Below are 21,611 nucleotides of genomic sequence, written 5' to 3'. Positions count from 1 at the left end.
TTCTTCTTGGGCTTGAAAAGTTGGCCATTGAAGTGTTTTTTGCACTATGCACTTAAGTGTGCAGTGCTCTTAACTGCATGAGCGAGGAAAGGTGCACTCATCCAATTTCTGTAACAATATTACTAATAAAATAAAAATAAGAGGTGAAAAGCTGAGAATACTTATCTAAGGGAAAATTTATTTGCTTATTCAGAGAAGGTTTCATAAGTTAGAAAATCATAATTCTCTAACTTCTGGTGTAGAGAATAAGTCGATCTCACAAACGACATCAACTGTTAATGTCAAAAATCGCACAATAGATCGAAACGGGAGAAAAAGTCATTCCCGACCCATTGAGGTGGTGCAGGTCTTGAGGTTGCGGTCTAAAGTCTATGATGGCGGTCAGGAGCGGTGGTACGGTGGACATACGTACAACCATAGTAGTGAATAGAAAATAAATACAGAAAATGTAAATAGAGATGAATATAAACAGATTTACATGATTCGCCACAAGGCCTACGTCCACGTGTCATACTTGGTCGTAGTGGTTGGGAACCACTACAATGATGGCAAAAGGCGTAGACGATCCACATGGTGGCCGCTGGCAATAACAGTGGGCTCACGGCTGGCACTATGCATGCCATGCACAATGGGTGCATGCATTCTACGCACAGTGCACAGGCACTGTGCATGCCACAATACTTTGCATTTAATGCACAGTAAGCTTAATCTTGCCAGGCTTGTAAACTTTCTTCTCGGACGTGAAAAGCTAGCAGTTGAAGTGTTTTATGCACCATGCACTTAGTGTGTAGTGCTCTTAACCGCATGGGTGAGAAAAGGTACACTCGCCCAATTATTGTAACAATGTTACTAATGAAATAAAAATAAGAGGTGAAAAGTTGAGAATACTTATCTAAGGGAAAATTTATTTGCTCCTTCGAGGACAGTTTTGTAAGCTGGAAAATTATTATTCTCCAGCTTCCAGTGTAGAGAATAAGTCGATCCCACAAACGACGCCAACTGTCAATGCCAAAAATTGAACAATAGGCCGAAAATGGAAAAAGAGTCATTTCCAGCCCACTATAGTGGTTCAGGTCTTGAGGTTTTGGTCTAAAGTCCACGATGGCGGTCCAGAGCAGTGGTACGGTGCAAGTACATACATCCATAGCCGTGAATAGAAAATAAATACATGAAATGTAAATAAAGACAAAGATACACAGATTTACGTGATTTACGTGATTCGCCACAGGGCATACGTCCACGCGTTATTTGAAAGGAAAATCTACTATAATATGAGTATTTTACAATCCCCTAACAATATCCTTGTTCCTTCCGAATATTCTCCAGCCTTTGTGCCACCAAAGACATGAGTGGTCGTTTTTGTAGATTCTCCTGTGTGCACATCAACCCTGAGTCAAGCATTTCCATGCAGCATTGCTCAAACCTTTGTAAAGCACAGCTTGAATCCCCTAAATTTGCCTCCTGCTTTAATGAGTTGTCCAGAACATCCATAATATGATCTGGAAATGCAGAATCCACCCAATTCCTTAGATCAGCCCCATCTGAAAATAATTCGCTTGTGAGCTTCTTTCGAGTCATCATCTCTAGCAGCATGATACCAAAACTATATACGTCTCATCTACTTGGAGATAACTCTTGGGATCACTTGTTATGGCTTCTTTGAACTTCAGAAGAGCTAGGCAATCGGTTAGATCTTCACAGACAGATGCTGATGCTGATGCTGATGGAAGAACACGAGAGACGAATAAGATAAACAACAAAATCTTTGCTGTGGTGATATAGATCATCTGATTGCACTCCATACTCTTTATCTCTCTTGTTGGCTAATGTTCTTGTGTTTGTGGAGGCTTCTCTTTAAGATACTTAACTTGAGAAAAAATTATCAAATTCTTATCCGAATTTCGAGATTGAAACAAAAAAAGAGGGAGAGCTTTAATTTTGACTTCAATGTGAATGCTTGGTAGTTGGTACATGTATTAAATGCGAAACCCAGACTTTTGTGTAGCCATGAGATGGTGAAAATGGTGTTGGGAACATCGCAAATTGAGCTATGGCCAATGGCGGGCTGTATGTGGCCATGGAGGATCAAAATTAGAAGGCTAAAACTAGATGCGGGATGTGACTTCAATGTGAATGCTTGGTAGTTGGTACATGTATTAAATGCGAAACCCAGACTTTTGTGTTCTTCCTGGAATTTAAGGCTTTTGTGTTTCAAATTTCAATTATGACTTCCATGAATCATACTTCCAGTCATATAACATTTTGATAAATGTAAAATGCCATCAGATGTGACGTATGTAGAAACTCTGATCGTTTTTAGCTGAGAGATTTATTTCCATTTAATTTCTTATCAGAAGGAAAGGGTGGAAAAACAAAAAATAGAGAAGTTCTAACAGAAAAAGGAAAAGATACGTAGCCATTTTATTAAACTGGAATGTGCGCTTGCTGAACGCTTGCTCCGTTACAACTTAAACAGAATACCTTCTATCTCTTGTTTAATAATGAGTACTTTTACTGCAACTCACTTTCATGTGAATAGAGAAATTTATTTGAAAAAAATATCAATGTCAAGTGTAATGTATGTCAATACACTGTATTTAATGTCTTATCTATTTTTCTAATATGTTCTCTATTATGTGATTAACTAATGTGATGTGTTGGCATGATCTCTATCGTTGAAGCTAATAAGGCAGATTTACTTGATGCACATGAGAGGAGCTCGTGACTTCATTCTGAAGGGTCTTAGTCTAGTCCGTTGGATCTCTACACGTGGCTGTATCTATTGCATGTTATATATACATCTTATGCGATGTAACCCTCCCCAGCAGAGTGATTTCATTTTTGTTTACGGCTGGTTTGAGAGAGAGAGCAGTGAGAAGGGGCGATTCTAGGGTTTGTTAGGGTTTGCTTATTTGGAAAAGAAATCTGTGCGATTTCTTGGATTTTCAGTGAGGGCATTATAACTCTAATGTACTGAGGCTTCTCTGTGAAGTATTGTTCATCAATAAAGATCTCTGTAGCTTTTCTGAGATCATTCCTACTGTGAATGTAGACCATTAAGATTGAACCACGTATATCGGTGTGTTCTTTCTTATTTCTCTTATTCTTGCTCACTGCTTATGATTCTTGTTAAGTTTCTGCTTGTATTGTGATATATTGTGATATATTAGTAGATCCGTACAAATCGTGTAATATTTGTATTTATTTGATTGTGAATAATATTAAACTGCGATCCTTATGGTTTTTATTATCTTCTGTTTGGTTGAATAAAAACTGAAGTTTTTATCTTAAAAAAGAACATTTTATCACAAAATATTTGAGATTTTATTCGTTATAAAACAAACCTTTCATAACCTTTAAGTATAATTATCATCTTCTGAAAATTCTTCCACTCACAGTCATATATTTAGCTTTTCAATGTATTAAATGCGATATAACATTTGTATCGACTTTTTCCTTTTGAGCGGTGCTACTTCCACCGTGGAAGCTCTCGTTGGACTCTATTGGTGGTTTTGAAATGTGTTTTTTTTTTTATAATTTTATATATATATTTTTAATACATTTAAATATATTTAAAAAAATAAAAAAATTATAATATTATTAAAAAATCTTTGCTTAATTATTAAGTTAAAAAAATAAAAATAAAAAATTCATAACGGTAAAAATTAATTGTAAGAGTAATATTTTCTTTTTCTTTTTATTTTTTTAACCAAATGCATTGAAGGCTGCTAAAAAGTGCATTTAATGGGATTTAATGTGATCTGATGACTGGCCAAGTTTGCTGAAATCAACTGGTCTTCTTTCCCTTCTGGCAGTTCAGACTCGCAGAGGTAGATCTGGTTTTAATGATTTCAGATCCGTTTGTTGTTATAAATGAGATAAAATAAGATTAATAAAATAAAATAAATTGAGATTAAAATTAAAATTTTAAATAAAATATTATTAAAATATATTTTTTAATATTATTTTTATTTTAAAATTTAAAAAAATTGAATTGTTTATTTTATTTTATAATAAAAATTTAAAAAGTTATAATAATTATATATTTAGAATTTAAATATATCTCAACTCATCATTATAATTTTTTTATATTTTAATATAAAATATAATAAATAATTTAATTTTTTTAAATGTTAAAATAAAAATAATATTAAAAAATAATAATTTATTATTTTAACTCAACATTTAAACAGAATTAAATAAAATAAAATAAAATATTTTTTAAAACAAACTAGGCCAGACTTGGAGAAGCAGTTCAGAATTCAAGATTATTACAGGTTTTACTAAGTTTATATCAATTTTTTACACTTGAATTTTTATTTTTTTATTTTTAATTTCAAATAATTTCTTAACATTTTTAATTATTAAAAATATATATATAATTTTTTTAATAATCATTTTTTTAATAATTAAATAATTAAATAACAAATAATAAATCGTTATCCATTCCAATGCCTGCCCTAACAGTGTGTGAGGTCGACCTCAAAATTCAAATAAACTTGTTTTAAAGAATAAAATTATTTTGCCTCTCATTTTGACCGTTCCATTTAACTGCTGGTCAAAATTTTTTTTTTTTTATTTAAGAATTAAAAAAATAATTTTAAATATATTGATATATTTTTTTATTTTTTTAAAATATTTATATATATTAAAAAAGTGAAAAGAATAAAAAAAAAAAAAATCATTGGACAGTATACCCAACGTAAGAGTATGCCGTCCCACTTTTTTTTAAAATAGATTAATAGCATAGGGAACTGGGAAGGGCCATCACAGTCTACCTTTGAACTCGAACGTGTGCGGGGCATCAAAGTTTGGGGAATATTTGAAGGAATAGATGATATAGAATTTTATTTGAATAATAATAAGATAATTTGAGTTAAATAATTATTAAATTTAAAAAAATAGATATAAAAAAAAAATTTTAAAAAGAAAAAAAAAAAAGAAGAAGCAAGTTTTTGCCACATTCTTTCTCCTCTTTTTAAAATATTGGTATTGGTTTTATTAAAGTTATCTATAAAATTTGATGAAAAGTACATGATTTCTATAAATCTAAAACTTTCTTAGCCATAACTTCACATTGAATTAGCCATTGAATTCATTAAAATAATAATATAATATTATTTTTTTAATAAAAATATTTTTATTTTTTTTCATATTTTACAATTATATTAATCATATGTTGATTAATAATTTAATTTGATTCTTACATTATTATTACAAGACGGTTGGAGATTAAACGTGAATAAAAAAAATTTTTAGAGATTAAAAGTGAATAAAAAATAGATTTAATGAATGAATAGTAGACCTTCAAATTTAAAGAAACCTATATATTTACTGTAGCTCAAAATTTCACATTTATCCATTTGACTAATCTAATACAGTCCTATTTTAATAAAATTCATCAAATTTTACATTTGGCTAAACTTTTAATGAAGCAAATACTAATGCTCAATCCTTGATATGGTCGTGACATGTGGCAGGTTAAGTGATTAAAAGTAAAAAACAAAAAGCTAGAGAAAGGGTTGCTTTCGTCCCTGGGCTACCGAAATCATGAGCAAAACATAACACCACCGTAATCTCCAAATTATATGCCTCTCAACATGAAAAAGGCAGCTGGTGGAAACCCAATAAAATCCAGATCTAGATTACAAGCCACCCTTGAAAATTTCCGCAAGCTTATAGATTTAACATCAAGCTTCAAAGGTTGAGCCATCAAACACATTGGGACCATTAGCAAAGCTCCAATTTCAAAGTTTGACATGAGAGAGCCCAATCTCTTTTTTGAGGCCGAGAGGCATTGACTTTGTAAATTGGAGAACCCAAAAATAATCAAGTATAAGATCAGGAGGCTGAAGCTTGAGAGCAAAACTCAGACAAGAAAGCTGATGTTGGAGTGCGATGGGGTATTCGACAGATGGAATAAGAGAGTACCGAAACAATAACACCTGAAAAGTAAACTACGAACACTTTTTTCGCTGCATTAAGCCAATCTCAGAGTGATGGCAAGTTCACCAGCAACAATGGCTAGAGGAGTCTATTTGTTTGGACGGAGTGTTTTGTTCCGGTAGCTCGGGGACGAGGGTTCTATTTCTCTAGCCTTTTGTTCTTGGATTGCGTTTGGATAGTGAAGTGATATTAGATATTTTGTAAATAATAATGAAAACATAATTGTTGAACCCAAAGTTTCAAGTTCATATAATTACATATCTACATATGGATTTTGATGATAACAAATTAATTCAAGTTTAAGTTGTCTACACAATGAAGCCAATCACATCAATAACCCAAGCATGAGCAAAAAATGGCACAAGCTTGCAAATGAAGCTCTTAGAATAATTTTGTGCATCTATTGATAAAATTCAAAATTAGATTAAGGCTCAAAATTAATTTTTTATAAAAAAGTATCAAATTGCATTTTCCACATGTGCATGACATATTTAAAAATTAAAAATTTAAATTTTTGAAAGATGATTGATTGTCATATTTCATATATGTATGACATGATTAAAAGTTTGAATTTTGAAAAGTAAATAATGTTGTCTTTGACAATTACGAAAAATTAAAACTTTGATTTGAAAATTTTGAAAAGTGAATGATGTTGTCATTGATAATTGTTAAAATTAAAACTTTGATTTGAAAATTTTGAAAAGTGAATGATGTTGTATTTGACATGTGAATCTTTTTAAATTTGAATATGAAATCCCATACGCCTATAAATAACTCATTTGAGATCTTCAAATCAAGAATACAACAACAAGAGCATATACACATCAATTGCAAATTTTACAACATACATTCAAAACTTTCAATCTCTCTTCTCAAAGCATTGAGCCTTAACCTTGTTCATTTTGAGAGATATATAGTTTTGCGCTATATTGTTCTTATTTCACTCATTGATGAGTATTTTCTGATAACCTATCCACTATCAGCTCTTGTATCTATAAAAGGGAGTGTATAATCCTTGTGTGTGTAGAAGGTATTCTATACAGGGAATAGACGTTGAGTCACCACGTGTAAGGTGATTGCAAGTGTAGATGGTGTTCTATATGGATTCTTTGTAACAGTACTGCTCAAATGTGTATTAGGTTTTTATCTCCACCTGAAGAAGATTGGATAGTGAATTTGAGAATTCTCAATGGGTAGCTTGAGGTGAGGACGTAGGCAGTGAGCCTGAACCTCGTTAAAATACTGAATTTGCTTCTTCTTACCCTTACTCTTTATATTTACTGCTACTTCGTATTTTGTTCATATTTTATATTGGGTATTTAATTTATAATTGAGATTTTTAAATACAACTCAATTCACCCACATCTTGTGTTAGTTATCTGGGCAACAAGTGGTATCAAAGCTAGTTAACCTGTGCTGTTCATACATACATATCACTCATGGGAACTCTTGTTTGTGACTGTTTCACCAAAGCAAGACTCTCCGACCATGGGTGACAGTGCACCAGTGGAAACGATGGCCGACTAGTCTGGAAGGTACAATTGTTAGGTGACATAGGTGTTGCCTATAATTAGTTACAAGTGGTATCAAAGCGATGGCTCTTTTTATAAGATTAACTATCTTTTAAGTTAAGATCTTATGACTAACGTTACAGTTACATTTGGTAAGGCCAATCTAGCAGTTGGCTTCCACTATTTTGCAAAGATAATTACACATTCTGGAAAGCTGGAATGAGAATTTTCCTTCAATCTCAATGTCAAGAAATTTGGAGATGCATTATAAATGGATCTTATATTCCAACAAAAGTTGTTGACGGAGTAAAGGTCAAAAAGGAAGAAGAAGAGTTCGATCGTGAAAACGATAGAATTACAACATTGAACTCAACGGCTATAAATCTCTTATATAGTGCTCTCGACGGGAATGAGTTTAATAGAATAATGACTTGCAAGACAACAACAAAAAAAATTGGGATAATTTGGAAGTTACTTATGAAGGAACATGAATAAAAAATTCATATTTTAACTCATAAATATGAAATGTTTAAAATGAATGATGATGAATCTATTTCAACTATGTACATTCGTTTTACTAACATCATAAATAGCTTGACAGCTCTTGGCAAAGTATATTCCAATGTGTAGATAATAAGAAAAATTCTCAACTCTCTATCAAAACATTGGGAATCAAAAGTGACAGCGAGTCTTGAAGCTAGAGATCTCAAGAAACTCGTAGTAAATGAACTCATCGAGTCACTTTCCACCCAACAGTACACATTAAAAAGAGGAGAAGAAGAAGGAAAGTCAAAGAAGAACTTGACATTTAAAGTTGTTCCTCATGAAAGTAAAAGCGATAAAGATGAGAAAAGTGATGACAAAGTGAAAGCTACATGGGATGATGATTCAAGCAACTCACACAGCAAAGCAAGCAATGGAGAATTTGCAAATATTTGTCTTGTGGCTAAAGACGACATTGTAGTAACAAATCTTGACAATATTAAAAATCTTTCATATGAGGAATTGCAAGAAATCTTAGAAGAGGTATATGAGGAGGAACTTGAGAAATTAAGTATCAAATATACTATTTTGAAAAAGAAAAATTATTCTTTGACAAATGAAATTGATATTTTAAGAAAAGAAAACATCATTTCGAAAGATGAAAATCAAGCGTTGAAAAAGAAAGTGACTGATTTAGAAAAGATTGTTGAAAAATTTACAAATGGGAAAAGAAACTTTGAAAAACTTCTTGGTAGTCAAAGATGTGTAACAAAAATACAAATCCTGTAAAAACTTCTTTAATAATCCTTCTAAATCAAAGTCGAGTATTCAAAATTCTTTTGATAAAAGAAAATTTTTTAAAGAAATATACTATTACAATTACTCAAGTTCTTCGTATATGTCACATGCTATTTGTAATTTTTGTAATAGAAATGGTCATAATTATTATGCTTGTCCTATTAGAAGAAAACATACAAAGACTATTAGGGCCATATGGGTACCTAAAAATCTTGTTTCTTCTAATATGGGTCATAGGGGTGGCAACATGTGACATGACCCGTTAACCCAATACGAACACGACACGATAAAAGCGGGTTAGGGTTTAGCCTTAACGGGTTCGGATCAAAACGGGTTGACCCGTTAAGACATGATTGCTTAACGGGTCATTAACAGGTAAACTCGTTATAACTCGTTATGACCCATTAAGAAAATTAAATTTACCTTTATACCTTTAGACCTAAAAGGCAAAGAGGACGCTCAACTTCCTTCTTTAAGTTCTAAATTTGTTTAGATCTGTATTTTTAATTTTTTATTATATTTGGGATTGTAACATTAATATATTTACATTGTATGTTTTATTTCTTATATTTGGGATGTAGTTTTAATAATGAATATTATTACAAATTGTGTGGATCATATATGTTTGGATTATAATTTTAGACTTGTAGTTTGTTTTTTATTTTTTATAGATATTATTTATATTTAAATATTTATATAAAATCAATTGAGTCAAACGGGTCGTGTCGTGTCGTATCGTGTCTATTCAACCTATTAACGTAAACGGGTTGAAATGGAACAGGTCGTGTCGTGTCTCGTCGCGTCATGTCAATTTATTTCTTATTCATTAACAGGTCGTGTCATGTCAACCCGTTATCTTATCGTGTTGTGTTCGGGTTTGAAATTTTGACACGAAATCCTTAACGGGTAGTGTTCGTGTTGACCAATTAAGTGTAATGCACATACTTTGACATGACACGAACACGACCCATTAACACAATTTAACACCCTTAGTGTGCATGACAAGATGGTTGCTCGCATGCAAGGTCGACCAATGGGTGGCCGAGCAATGGTCGAGGAATGGACTAGGGCCAAGGAACACCACGCCATCAACAAAAATCACTAGCAGTCTTGGTGGTAGCCGGTGGTTGCCCCGCTAGCTCACGGGCGCCACGACTGCAGGTAGCAACATCAGGCTCATGGCTAGCCGATGTGAGTTCTTGGGTGCACATTATGTGCACAGCAAGCGTGGTTGTGGACCACTTCATACTCGGTCGTAGTGGTTGGGGACCACTACAACGATGGCAAAAGGTGTCGACGATCCACGTGGTGGCCGCTAGCAACAACAGTGGGCTCATGGCTGGCATTATGCATGCCATGCACAATGGGGGCATGCATTCTACGCACAGTGCACATGCAATATGCATACCACAGTACTGTGCAATTAATGCACAACAAGCTCAATCTTGCCTGGCCTAAAAACTTTCTTCCCGGGCATGAAAAGCTAGCAGTTGAAGTGTTTTATGCACTATGCACTTAGTGTGTAGTGCTCTTAACTGCATGGGCTAGAAAAGGTATAGTGTGTAGTGCTCTTAACCGCATGGGCGAGGAAAGGTGCACTCGCCCAATTTTTGTAACAATGTTACTAATAAAATAAAAATAGGAGGTGAAAACTTGAGAATACTTATATGAGGGAAAATCTTTCTGCTCCTTCGAAGACGGTTTTGTAAGCTAGAAAATCATTATTCTCTAGCTTCCAGTGTAGAGAATAAGTCGATCCCACAGAAAACACCAACTGTTAATGTCAAAAATTACACAATAACCCGAAACAATAGAAACAATCATTCCCGACCCTCTGAGGTGGTCCAGGTCTTAAGGTTGTGGTCTAAAGTCCATGATGGTGGTCCAAAACGGTGGTAGGGTGCAAGTACATACATCCATAGCAGTGAATAGAAAATAAATATAGGAAATGTAAATAGAGATAAAGATACAAAGATTTACATGGTTTGCCACAGAACATACGTCCACGCGTTATTTGAAAGAAAAATCAACAATAATATGAGTGTTTTACAATCCCCTAACAATATCCTTGTTCCTTCCGAATATTCTCCAGCCTTTGTGCCACCGAAGACATGAGTGGTCGTTTTTGTGGATTCTCATGTGTGCAAATCAACCCTGAGTCAAGCATTTCCACACAGCATTGCTCAAACCTTTGTAAAGCACAGCTTGAATCCCCTGAATTTGCATCCTGCTTTAATGACGTGTCCAGAACATCCATAATATGATCTGGAAATGCAGAATCCACCCAATTCCTGAGATCAACCCCATCTGAAAACAATTCGCTTGTGGGCTTCTTTCGAGTCATCATCTCTAGCAGCATGATACCAAAACTATATACGTCTCCTCAAGTGGAAACTTCAATTCCCTGTCCATATTCTGTTTCGAAGCAACTGGAATCGTTAGTGGAAAGTGTTTCACAATTTAGTTCATAAGTTACTGTGTAAACAATTTTGGGGCCTTGACAGATATTTTCTTCTTAGAAAAGATATGTTGTTTAGGATTCTTGTTCACATATATCTTGTCGTAATGGACCCTTTTTTTACAGTAATCTGCTTGAGAAATCTAAACAAATTCTGAAGTAACATTACTTTGAAAATTGACTTATTTCTACTTAGAAATGAAAATATGTTGGGAAGAATTATGAGATGAAAAGCTTTCTTGAGTAGAAAGAAAATAATCGAAATCATTTACTATAGATGAGGCATATAAAGAAACGACATCATCATAGCTCATCACATGCACACCTGGGGGTATATAACCAATTGATCCTCGTAGGAAATCTGTTGTGCTAACATGTTCTCTTAGTTTGTCAGCTAAAATGAGCTTTCCAACCCCAAAATCTGCAACATGAGCGACCATATCAGTGTCCAGAAGAACATTTTGTGGCTTCAGATCACAATGTATGACTTGGTCCGAACAATACTCGTGTATATATTCCAATCCATGGGCAACATCTATAGCTATTCCCAGCCTGTCTCTCAATTTCAAGTTACAGTTGCCTATCTCTGATCCATTCGGATAGAGATGCTGTTCCAAGCTCCCATTGCCCACATACGCCAGAACTATAGCCTTGAACTGTAAACTCCACGCGAATCCAATCATTCTAACCAGATTGCGGTGCTTGATTCCAGATAATATCTGACATTCTCTTTTATAGTTTCTCAAACTCTGAATAGACTCTCCATGCAAAACCTTTACCGCCACAACAGAATTTCCATCATCAATGATTGCTTTATAAACTGATCCATAGCTTCCCCTTCCGAGTAAGTTTGCCTCATCGAACTCAGCTGTTGCAATTTCGAGTTCCCTTTGAGTAAAAGTTCGGTTTCCAAAGTTTATTCGAGAAGACATTCGTTTTGAATGTGATAGATTTACAGTTTCTTTCTTGAAGAAGAAACGATAAACAAAGACAGCAACCAACACAAAAAATAATAAGGTACAGCTCAATGTAATTGCTAAGACATAGTAGAACTTTTTTTTTCTCTTTTCCTTTTGCTTTTGAGCTTCACAGTGAGGAAGACCAAGTAGATCAAAGCCACCACACAACCCCAAATTCCCCATGAACAAGCTTCTATTGAACCTTATAGTATTTGGAGCTTCTCCTGTCAAACTATTGTTTCGGTAGCTCGGGGACGAGGGTTCTATTTCTCTAGCCTTTTGTTCTTAGATTGCGTTTGGATAGTAAAGTGATATTAGATATTTTGTAAATAATAATGAAAACATAATTGTTGAACCCAAAGTTTCAAGCTCATATAATTACATATCTACATATGAATTTTGATGATAACAAATTAATTCAAGTTTAAGTTGTCTACACAATGAAGCCAACCACATCAATAACCCAAGCATGAGCAAAAAATGGCACAAGCTTGCAAATGAAGCTCTTAGAATAATTATGTGCATCTATTGATAAAATTCAAAATTAGATTAAGGCTCAAAATTAATTTTTTATCAAAAAGCATCAAATTGCATTTTCCACATATGAATGACATATTTAAAAATTAAAAGTTTAAAATTTAAATTTTTGAAAGATGATTTATTGTCATATTTCATATATGTATGACATGATTAAAAGTTTGAATTTTGAAAAGTAAATAATGTTGTCTTTGACAATTACGAAAAAATAAAACTTTGATTTGAAAATTCTGAAAAGTGAATGATGTTGTCATTGATAATTGTGAAAATTAAAACTTTGATTTGAAAATTTTGAAAAGTGAATGATGTTGTATTTGACATGTGAATCTTTTTAAATTTGAAAATGAAATCTCATACGCCTATAAATAACTCATTTGAGATCTTCAAATCAAGAACACAACAACAAGAGCATATACACATCAATTGCAAATTTTACAACATACATTCAAAACTTTCAATCTCTCTTCTCAAAGCATTGAGCCTTAACCTTGTTCATTTTGATAGATATATAGTTTTGCGCTATATTGTTCTTATTCCACTCATTGATGAGTATTTTCTGATAACTTACCTACTATCAGCTCTTGTATCTGTAAAAGGGAGTGTATAATCCTTGTGTGTGTAGAAGTTGTTCTATACAGGGAATAGACGTTGAATCACTACGTGTAAGGTGATTGCAAGTGTAGAAGGTGTTCTATATCGATTCTTTGTAGCAGTACTGATCAAATGTGTATTAGGTTTTTATCTCTACCTGAAGAAGATTGGATAGTGAATTTGGGAATCCTCAATAGGTAGCTTGAGGCGAGGACGTAGGCAGTAAGCCTGAACCTCGTTAAAATACTGAGTTTGCTTCTTCTTACCCTTACTCTTTATATTTACTGCTGCTTCGTATTTTGTTCATATTTTATATTGGGTATTTAATTTATAATTGAGATTTTTAAATACAACTCAATTCACCCACATCTTGTGTTAGTTTTCTGGGCAACAAGTGGTATCAAAACTAGTTAACCTGTGCTGTTCATACAGACATATCACTCATGGGAACTCTTGTTTGTGACTGTTTCACCGAAGCAAGACTCTCCGACCATGGGTGACAGTGCACCAGTGGAAACGATGGCCGACTAGTCTGGAAGGTACAATTGTTAGGTGACATAGGTGTTGCCTATAATTAGTTACAAGTGGTATCAAAGCGATGACTCTTTTTATAAGATTAACTATCTTTTAAGTTAAGATCTTATGACTAACGTTGCAGTTACATTTGGTAAGGCCAATCCAGCAGTTGGCTTCCATTATTTTGCAAAGATAATTACACATTCTGGAAAGCTGGAATAAGAATTTTCCTTCAATCTCAAGGTCGAGAAATTTGGAGATGCATTATAAATGGATCTTATATTCCAACAAAAGTTTTTGACGGATTAAAGGTCAAAAAGGAAGAAGAAGAGTTCGATCGTGAAAACGATAGAATTACAACATTGAACTCAACGGCTATAAATCTCTTATATAATGCTCTCGACGGGAATGAGTTTAATAGAATAATGACTTGCAAGATAGCAACAAAAAAAATTGGGATAATTTGGAAGTTACTTATGAAGGAACATGAATAAAAAATTCATATTTTAACTCATAAATATGAAATGTTTAAAATGAATGATGATGAATCTATTTCAACTATGTACATTCATTTTACTAACATCATAAATAGCTTGACAGCTCTTGGCAAAGTATATTCCAATGTGGAGATAATAAAAAAAATTCTCAACTCTCTATCAAAACGTTGGGAATCAAAAGTGACAGCGAGTCTTGAAGCTGGAGATCTCAAGAAACTCGTAGTAAATGAACTCATCGAGTCACTTACCACCCAAGAGTACACATTAAAAAGAGGAGAAGAATAAGGAAAGTCAAAGAAGAACTTGACAAGATTTAACACCCATTAACACAATTAACACAATTTAACACCCCTAGTGTGCATGACAAGATGGTTGCTCGCATGCAAGGTCGACCAATGGGTGGCCGAGCAGTGGTCGAGGAATGGACTAGGGCCAAGGAACACCACGCCATCAACCAAAATCACTAGCAGTCTTGGTGGTAGCCGGTGGTTGCCCCGCCATGAAAGTAAAAGCGATGAAGATGAGGAAATTGATGACAAAGTGAAAGCAAAAGCAATAAAAACTACATGGGATGATGATTCAAGCAGCTCAGACAACAAAGCAAGCAATGGAAAATTTGTAAATTTTTGTCTTATGGCTAAAGACGACATTAAGGTAACAAATATTGACAATATTAAAAATCATTCATATGCGGAATTGCAAGATATCTTAGAAGAGGTAAATGAGAAACTTGAGAAATTAAGTATCAAATGTATTACTTTGAAAAAGAAAAATAATTCTTTGACAAACGAAATTGATATTTTAAGAAAAGAAAACATCATTTCGAAAGATGAAAATCAAGTGTTAAAAAAAAAAAGTGACTGATTTAGAAAATATTGTTGAAAAATTTACAAACAGAAAAAGAAACTTTGAAAAACTTCTTGGTAGTCAAATATGTGTTTTTGACAAGGCAGGCTTGGGATACATGCCAAAACTAAAATACAAATCTTATAAAAACTTCTTTAATAATCCTTCTAAATCAAAGTTGAGTGTTAAAAATTGTTTTGATAAAAGAAATTTTTTCAAAGAAAGATACTATTACAATCACTCAAGTTCTTAGTATATGTCACATGCTATCTGCATTTTTTGTAATAGAAATGGTCATAATTATTATGCTTGTCCTATTAGAAGCAAACATACAATGACTATTAGGGTCATATGGGTACCTAAAAATCTTGTTTCTTCTAATATTAATAAATGAATGACTCGAAGAACATGGGTACCAAAAAAATCTATTTTAATTATTTTTGTAGGTTTGCATGAAGTCCTCCATAAGCCAAAACAAATAATTTTTAGATAAGTGGTTAGATCGCAAAATAAGGACTTGCAATCTGTCCATGTTCTTCAAACAACATGGGAAGGTATCCTGAATGCGGTTGTTCCTGACGTCCAAAACCTCCAAATATGTATTGCACTTGGCTCGGAATTTTGGTAGCTCTCCTTCCAATTGATTTCCATTCAGAACCAAAGTTTGTAAATAACATGAGTGATGATCTGAAAAGGAATCAAGAATTACTCCAGTAAGATTGTTTCCCCCTAAATCCATCACCGTTTGATGTTTACTCATTTCAATTAAGCATTGGGAAATCGTGACAGTCAAGTGATTATGGGATAAGTCTATAGCATTAAGATTGGTAGTATTGCGCAGTGACGTAGGAATAGTCCCGTCAAATTTATTCCTTGAAACATAGAAGAAAATATAGAGCGGGTTTTGATGGGAGAGAGCGGGTTTGAAGTTTTGAAAATTCAGTGGAAGAGTTGAAAGTTGCCCTTGGAGCTGGTTGGAGTGAAGGTCTAGGATATTCAACCTGGTTTGGGAAGTCTGAGAGTTTAAATTCACATCTAGAGTCTCTAGACAATTATGAGAAAGATTCAAAATCTGAAAATGGGGAAGTCTCCAAATCCAACTAGGTAGCTCCCCATGAATCTTGTTGTCAGAAATATCTAACATAATTCATTGAGAATCCTTTCTTGAGAAAATGGGAAACTTACTGGTTGAATATCCTAGACCTTCAAGCACTAGAACTTCGTGTCTCAGCAACTTCGTTGCTAAAGAGCTGTGTGGCCGGGGGACCTGTTGGCTGAGGAACTTGAGGGGATGAGGGACTCTCCATGGCTGAGTAACGTTGTGGTCAGGGAACCCATGACCAAGGAACCCATTCTGGCTGAGCAAGCGGTTGCCCGCCAGTGTGCATGGCAGGATGTTTGCTCGCGTGCATGGTCGACCAATGGGTGGTCGAGGAATGGACTAGGGCCAAGGAACACACTGCCATTAACAAAAATCACTACCAGTCTTGGTGGTAGCCGGTGGTTGCCCCGCCAGCTCACGGGCGCCACGACCGCAGGTAGCAACATTGGGCTCACAGCTAGCCAATGTGAGCTCTTGGGTGCACATTATGTTCACAGCATGTGTGGTTATGGACCACCTTATACTCGGACGTAGGGGTCAGGGACCACTACAACAATGGCAAAAGGCGTCGAAGAACCATGTGGTGGCCGCTGGCAACAACAGCAGGCTCACGGCTGGCACTATGCATGCCATGCACAATGGGTGCATGCATTCTACACACAGTGCACATGCACTATGCATGTCACAGTACTCTGCATTTAATGCACAGTAAGCCTATTCTTGCCTGGCCTGGAAACTTTCTTCCCAGGCGTGAAAAGCTAGCAATTAAAGTGTTTTATGCACTGTGCACTTAGTGTGTAGTGCTCTTAACCACATCGGCGAGGAAATGTGCACTCACCTAATTTTTGTAGTTGAAGTGTTACTAATGAAATAAAAATAAGAGGTGAAAAAGTTGAGAATACTTATCTAAGAGAAAATTTATCTGCTCCTTCGAAGATGATTTTGTAAGTTGGAAAATCATTATTCTCAAACTTCCAGTGTAGAGAACAAGTCAATCCCATAGATGACGCCAACTGTTAATGCCAAAAATTGTACACTAGGCCAAAACGGGAGATATACTTATTCCCGGCCCACTGAGGTGGTCCAGGTCTTGAGGCTGTGGTCTAAAGTCCACGATGGCGGTCCAGAGCAATGGTACGGTGCAAGTACATACATCCATAGCGTTAAATAGAAAATAAATACAGGAAATGTAAATGGAGATAAAGATAAACAGATTTTCGTGGTTTGCCACAGGGCATACGTCCACGCAATATTTGAAAGGCAAATCTACTATAATATGAGTAGTTTACAATCCCCTAACAATATCCCTGTTCCTTTCGAATATTCTCCAGCCTTTGTGCCACCGAAGACATGAGCGGTCGTTTTTGTGGATTCTCCTGTGTGCACATCAACCCTAAGTCAAGCATTTCCACGCAGCATTGCTCAAACCTTTGTAAAGCACACCTTGAATCCCCTGAATTTGCCTCCTGCTTTAATGAGGTGTCCAGAACATCCATAATATGATCTGGAAATGCAGAATCCACCCAATTCCTAAGATCAGCCCCATCTGAAAACAATTCGCTTGTGGGCTTCTTTCGAGTCATCATCTCTAGCAGCATGATACCAAAACTATATACGTCTCCTCTAGTGGAAACTTCAATTCCCTGTCCATATTCTGTTTCAAAGCAACTGGAATCGTTAGCGGAAAGTGTTTCACAATTTAGTTCATAAGTTACTGTGTAAACAATTTTGGGGCCTTGACAAATATTTTCTTCTTAGAAACGATATGTTGCTTAGGATTCTTGTTCATATAGATCTTGTCGTAATGGACCCTATTTTGACAATAATCTGCTTGAGAAATCTAAACAAATTTTGAAGTAACACTACTTTGAAAATTGACTTATTTCTGCTTAGAAATGAAAATATGTTGGGAAGAATTATGAGATGAAAAGCTTGCTTGAGTAGAAAGAAAATAATAGAAATCATTTACTATAGACGAGGCATATAAAGAAATGACATCATCATAGCTCATCACATGCACACCTGGGGGTATATAACCAATTGATCCTCGAAGGAAATTTGTTGTGCTAACATGTTCTCTTAGTTTGTCAGCAAAAATGAGCTTTCCAACCCCAAAATCTGCAACATGAGCGACCATATCAGTGTCTAAAAGCACATTTTGTGGCTTCAGATCACAATGTATGACTTGATCTAAACAATACTCGTGTAGATATTCCAATCCATGGGCAACATCTATAGCTATTCCCAGCCTGTCTCTCAATTTCAAGTTACAGCTGCCTATCTCTGATCCATTCGGATAAAGATGTTGTTCCAAGTTCCCGTTGCCCATATACTCCAGAACTATAGCCATGAACTGTGAACTCCAGGCGGATCCAATCATTCTAACCAGATTGCGGTGCTTGATTCCAGATAATATCTGGCATTCTCTTTTACAATTTTTCAAACTCTGAATAGACTCTCCATGCAAAACCTTTACCGCCACAATAGAATTTCCATCGTCAATGATTGCTTTATAAACTGATCCATAGCTTCCCCTTCCCAATAAGTTTGCCTCATCAAACTCAGCTGTTGCAATTTCGAGTTCCCTTTGAGTAAAAGTTCGATTTCCAAAGTTTATTGGAGAAGACATTAGTTTTGAATGTGATAGATTTACAGTTTCTTTCTTGAAGAAGAAACGGTAAACAAAGACAACAACCAACACCAAGAATAATAGGGTACAACTCAATGTAATTGTGAAGATATGGTAGATCTTTTTGTTTCTCTTTTTCTTTTGCTTCTCAGCTTCACAGCGAGGAAGACCAAGTAGATCAGAGCCACCACACAACCCCAAATTTCCCATGAACGAGCTTCTATTGAACCTTATAGTATTTGGAACTTCACCTGTCAAACTATTGTAGGATAAATTAAGATTCATGAGAAATTGGCCATTAATGATCCATAATGGAAAATCACCAGTTAATTGATTGTGAGCCAAGTCCAGCACTTTCAGATGCGTGATCAGCTTCAAGGCCTCGGGGATTGTACCGTCAAGCATGTTATGGGACAGGTTCAAATGCTCCAATGATATGCAACTTCCAATTAAACTTGGTATGGCACCGGAAAGCCTATTCTCTGACAAGTCTATTGCAAGCACAAATACCAGTTGCCCTATGCCTGCAGGCACCTCTCCTTGAAAGTTATTGTTTGACAAGTTGAGATAGAGAGACAACTTGGAAAAGCTACTGATCTCTCTGGGAATTGACCCACTTAGGGCATTGAAGGATAAATCAAGAAGCATCATAAGAGAACATCGGGTGAGTTCAATGGGAAGGTTTCCTGACAAGTGGTTGTGAGACAAGAGAAGATACCTCAGTTGAGAGAGATTACCAAGTGTAAAGGGAATCGACCCATTAAGCAAATTATAACTAGCATCCAGCAAACCAAGATTAGTCATGTTCCCCATGTCCACGGGAATTAGCCCAAAAAGCCTGTTTTTTCCCAAGCCTAACGTCTGCAACTGCCAAAGCTTTCCGAGTGTTGCGGGTATTCTTCCATCCAAAAAGTTGTACTGCAAAGTTAAGCGCACAAGGCCGCTCAAATTACCTATACTTCCTGGAATCTCTCCTGTTATTCTGTTATCCAAAATGTTGAAGTAATAAAGTTCTTTTGAAAGAGCGCCGACAGAATCAGGTAGATTTCCTGTGAACGAACATGAACCTAAGTGCAATTTCTTCAGAGATGAACAGTTCGTGAGTGCTGTTAAGAAACTGAGGGAAGAGTTGCCAGATCTGCCTCCCAGGTTATTGCTATGAAGGTTAAAGAATCTCAAGATTCTTTAACTTCCCCAACTCCTGTGGAACTTCCCCACTGAAGTTGTTCATGCTAAGATCAAGGAGTGTCAGATGGGAAAGATTCGAGAGGGCCACTGGAATTTCTCCTGAGAGACTGTTGTTGATCAAGTACAACTTTTGCAAGTTTTGGAGCTTTTCTCCCAATTCTGAAGGGATGTCTCCAATTAAAAGATTATCAGTCATCGAAATTTCACGTAATGCGGTGCAGTTACTCAATGAGTTAGGTATCGTTCCCTCAAGAGAGTTAATGTGTAAGGTCAAAATCTCCATCTTTGCGAGAGCTCCAAGCTGTGGAGGGATCTTCCCAGTGAAGAAATTTACGGCCAACTCTAATTTTATTAGGCCTGTCAGGTTTGATAGAAATGATGGTATGACTCCAGTGAGGCTGTTTTCAGTGAGAGCCAAGTGCGTTAGGTTCTGCATCCACCCAAGTTCTCTCGGAATTCTAGATAGATAGTTGCTAGTCAAATCCAAGATTTTCAAGCTTTGACAGCCTTGAAGTGAGGGTGGTATGTTACCTTCAAGAAGGTTTATACTGAGATTCAAATATGCTAATTTCGAAAGCCTTCCCAAGGTAGTTGGGATTTCTCCATGGAAACGGTTGCGGTACAAAGACAGGGTGCTGAGGAGGGAAAGATTGGATAGGAAAGGTGAAATAGTTCCCTGTAAGCCCATGTTAATGAGCTCAAGAGCTATGACACGATCTTCGAGATGTGGATGGCATGTAATTCCAGTCCAGTTGCACAAGGAATTGGCTTTGTTCCAATCTTGGAGATAACTCTTGGGATCACTTGTTATGGCTTCTTTGAACTTCAGAAGAGCTAGGCAATCGGTTAGATCTTCACAGACAGATGCAGATGGAAGAACACGAGAGACGAAGAAGATTAACAACAAAATCTTTGCTGTGGTGATATAGATCATCTGATTGCACTCCATACTCTTTATCTCTCTTGTCGGCTTATGTTCTTGTGTTTGTGGAGGCTTCTCTTCAAGATACTTAACTTGGGAAAAAATTATCAAATTCGTATCCGAATTCAGAGATTCAGACATACAGGAGAGCTTTTCAATGTGAATGCATTGTACATGTATTAAATGCGACATAACGTTTGTATCTACTCTAGTTTTTCCATTGAAGGCTGCTAAAAAGTGCATTTAATGGGATTTAATGTGATCTGATGACTGGCCGAGTTTGCTGAATCAACTGGTCTTCTTCCCCTTCTGGCAGTTCAGACTCAGAGAGGTAGATCTGGTTTTAATCATTTCAGACTTCGAGGTGCCGTTCAGAGTTCGGGACAATCTACGTTCATATCAATATTTTTTTATTTGAATTTTTATTTTTTTATTTTTTATTTTAAATATATTTTTAACATTTTTAATTATTAAAAAATATATATAATTTTATTAATATTTAATTTCTTAATTATTAATTAAAATAATAATAATAATAAATAAATAAATAATAACATATAATAAATCTATCCTTATCCATTCCAATGCCCGATAGGACCAGTAGTGTGTGAGGTCGACCTCAAAATTC

At 35.3% G+C, this 21,611-nt stretch overlaps 2 pseudogenes; both read right to left on the bottom strand.

The window, feature by feature from the left end:
- Positions 1-10,794: 10,794 nt before the first annotated feature.
- LOC109004378 lies at positions 10,795-16,730 on the bottom strand (annotated as a pseudogene).
- Positions 16,731-17,264: 534 nt separating this feature from the next.
- LOC109004376 lies at positions 17,265-21,309 on the bottom strand (annotated as a pseudogene).
- Positions 21,310-21,611: the final 302 nt, after the last annotated feature.

This window comes from Juglans regia, chromosome 8, assembly GCF_001411555.2.
Source record: "Juglans regia cultivar Chandler chromosome 8, Walnut 2.0, whole genome shotgun sequence".
Taxonomy (NCBI): Eukaryota; Viridiplantae; Streptophyta; class Magnoliopsida; order Fagales; family Juglandaceae; genus Juglans; species Juglans regia.
This window is presented reverse-complemented; position numbering and strand designations above follow the sequence as displayed.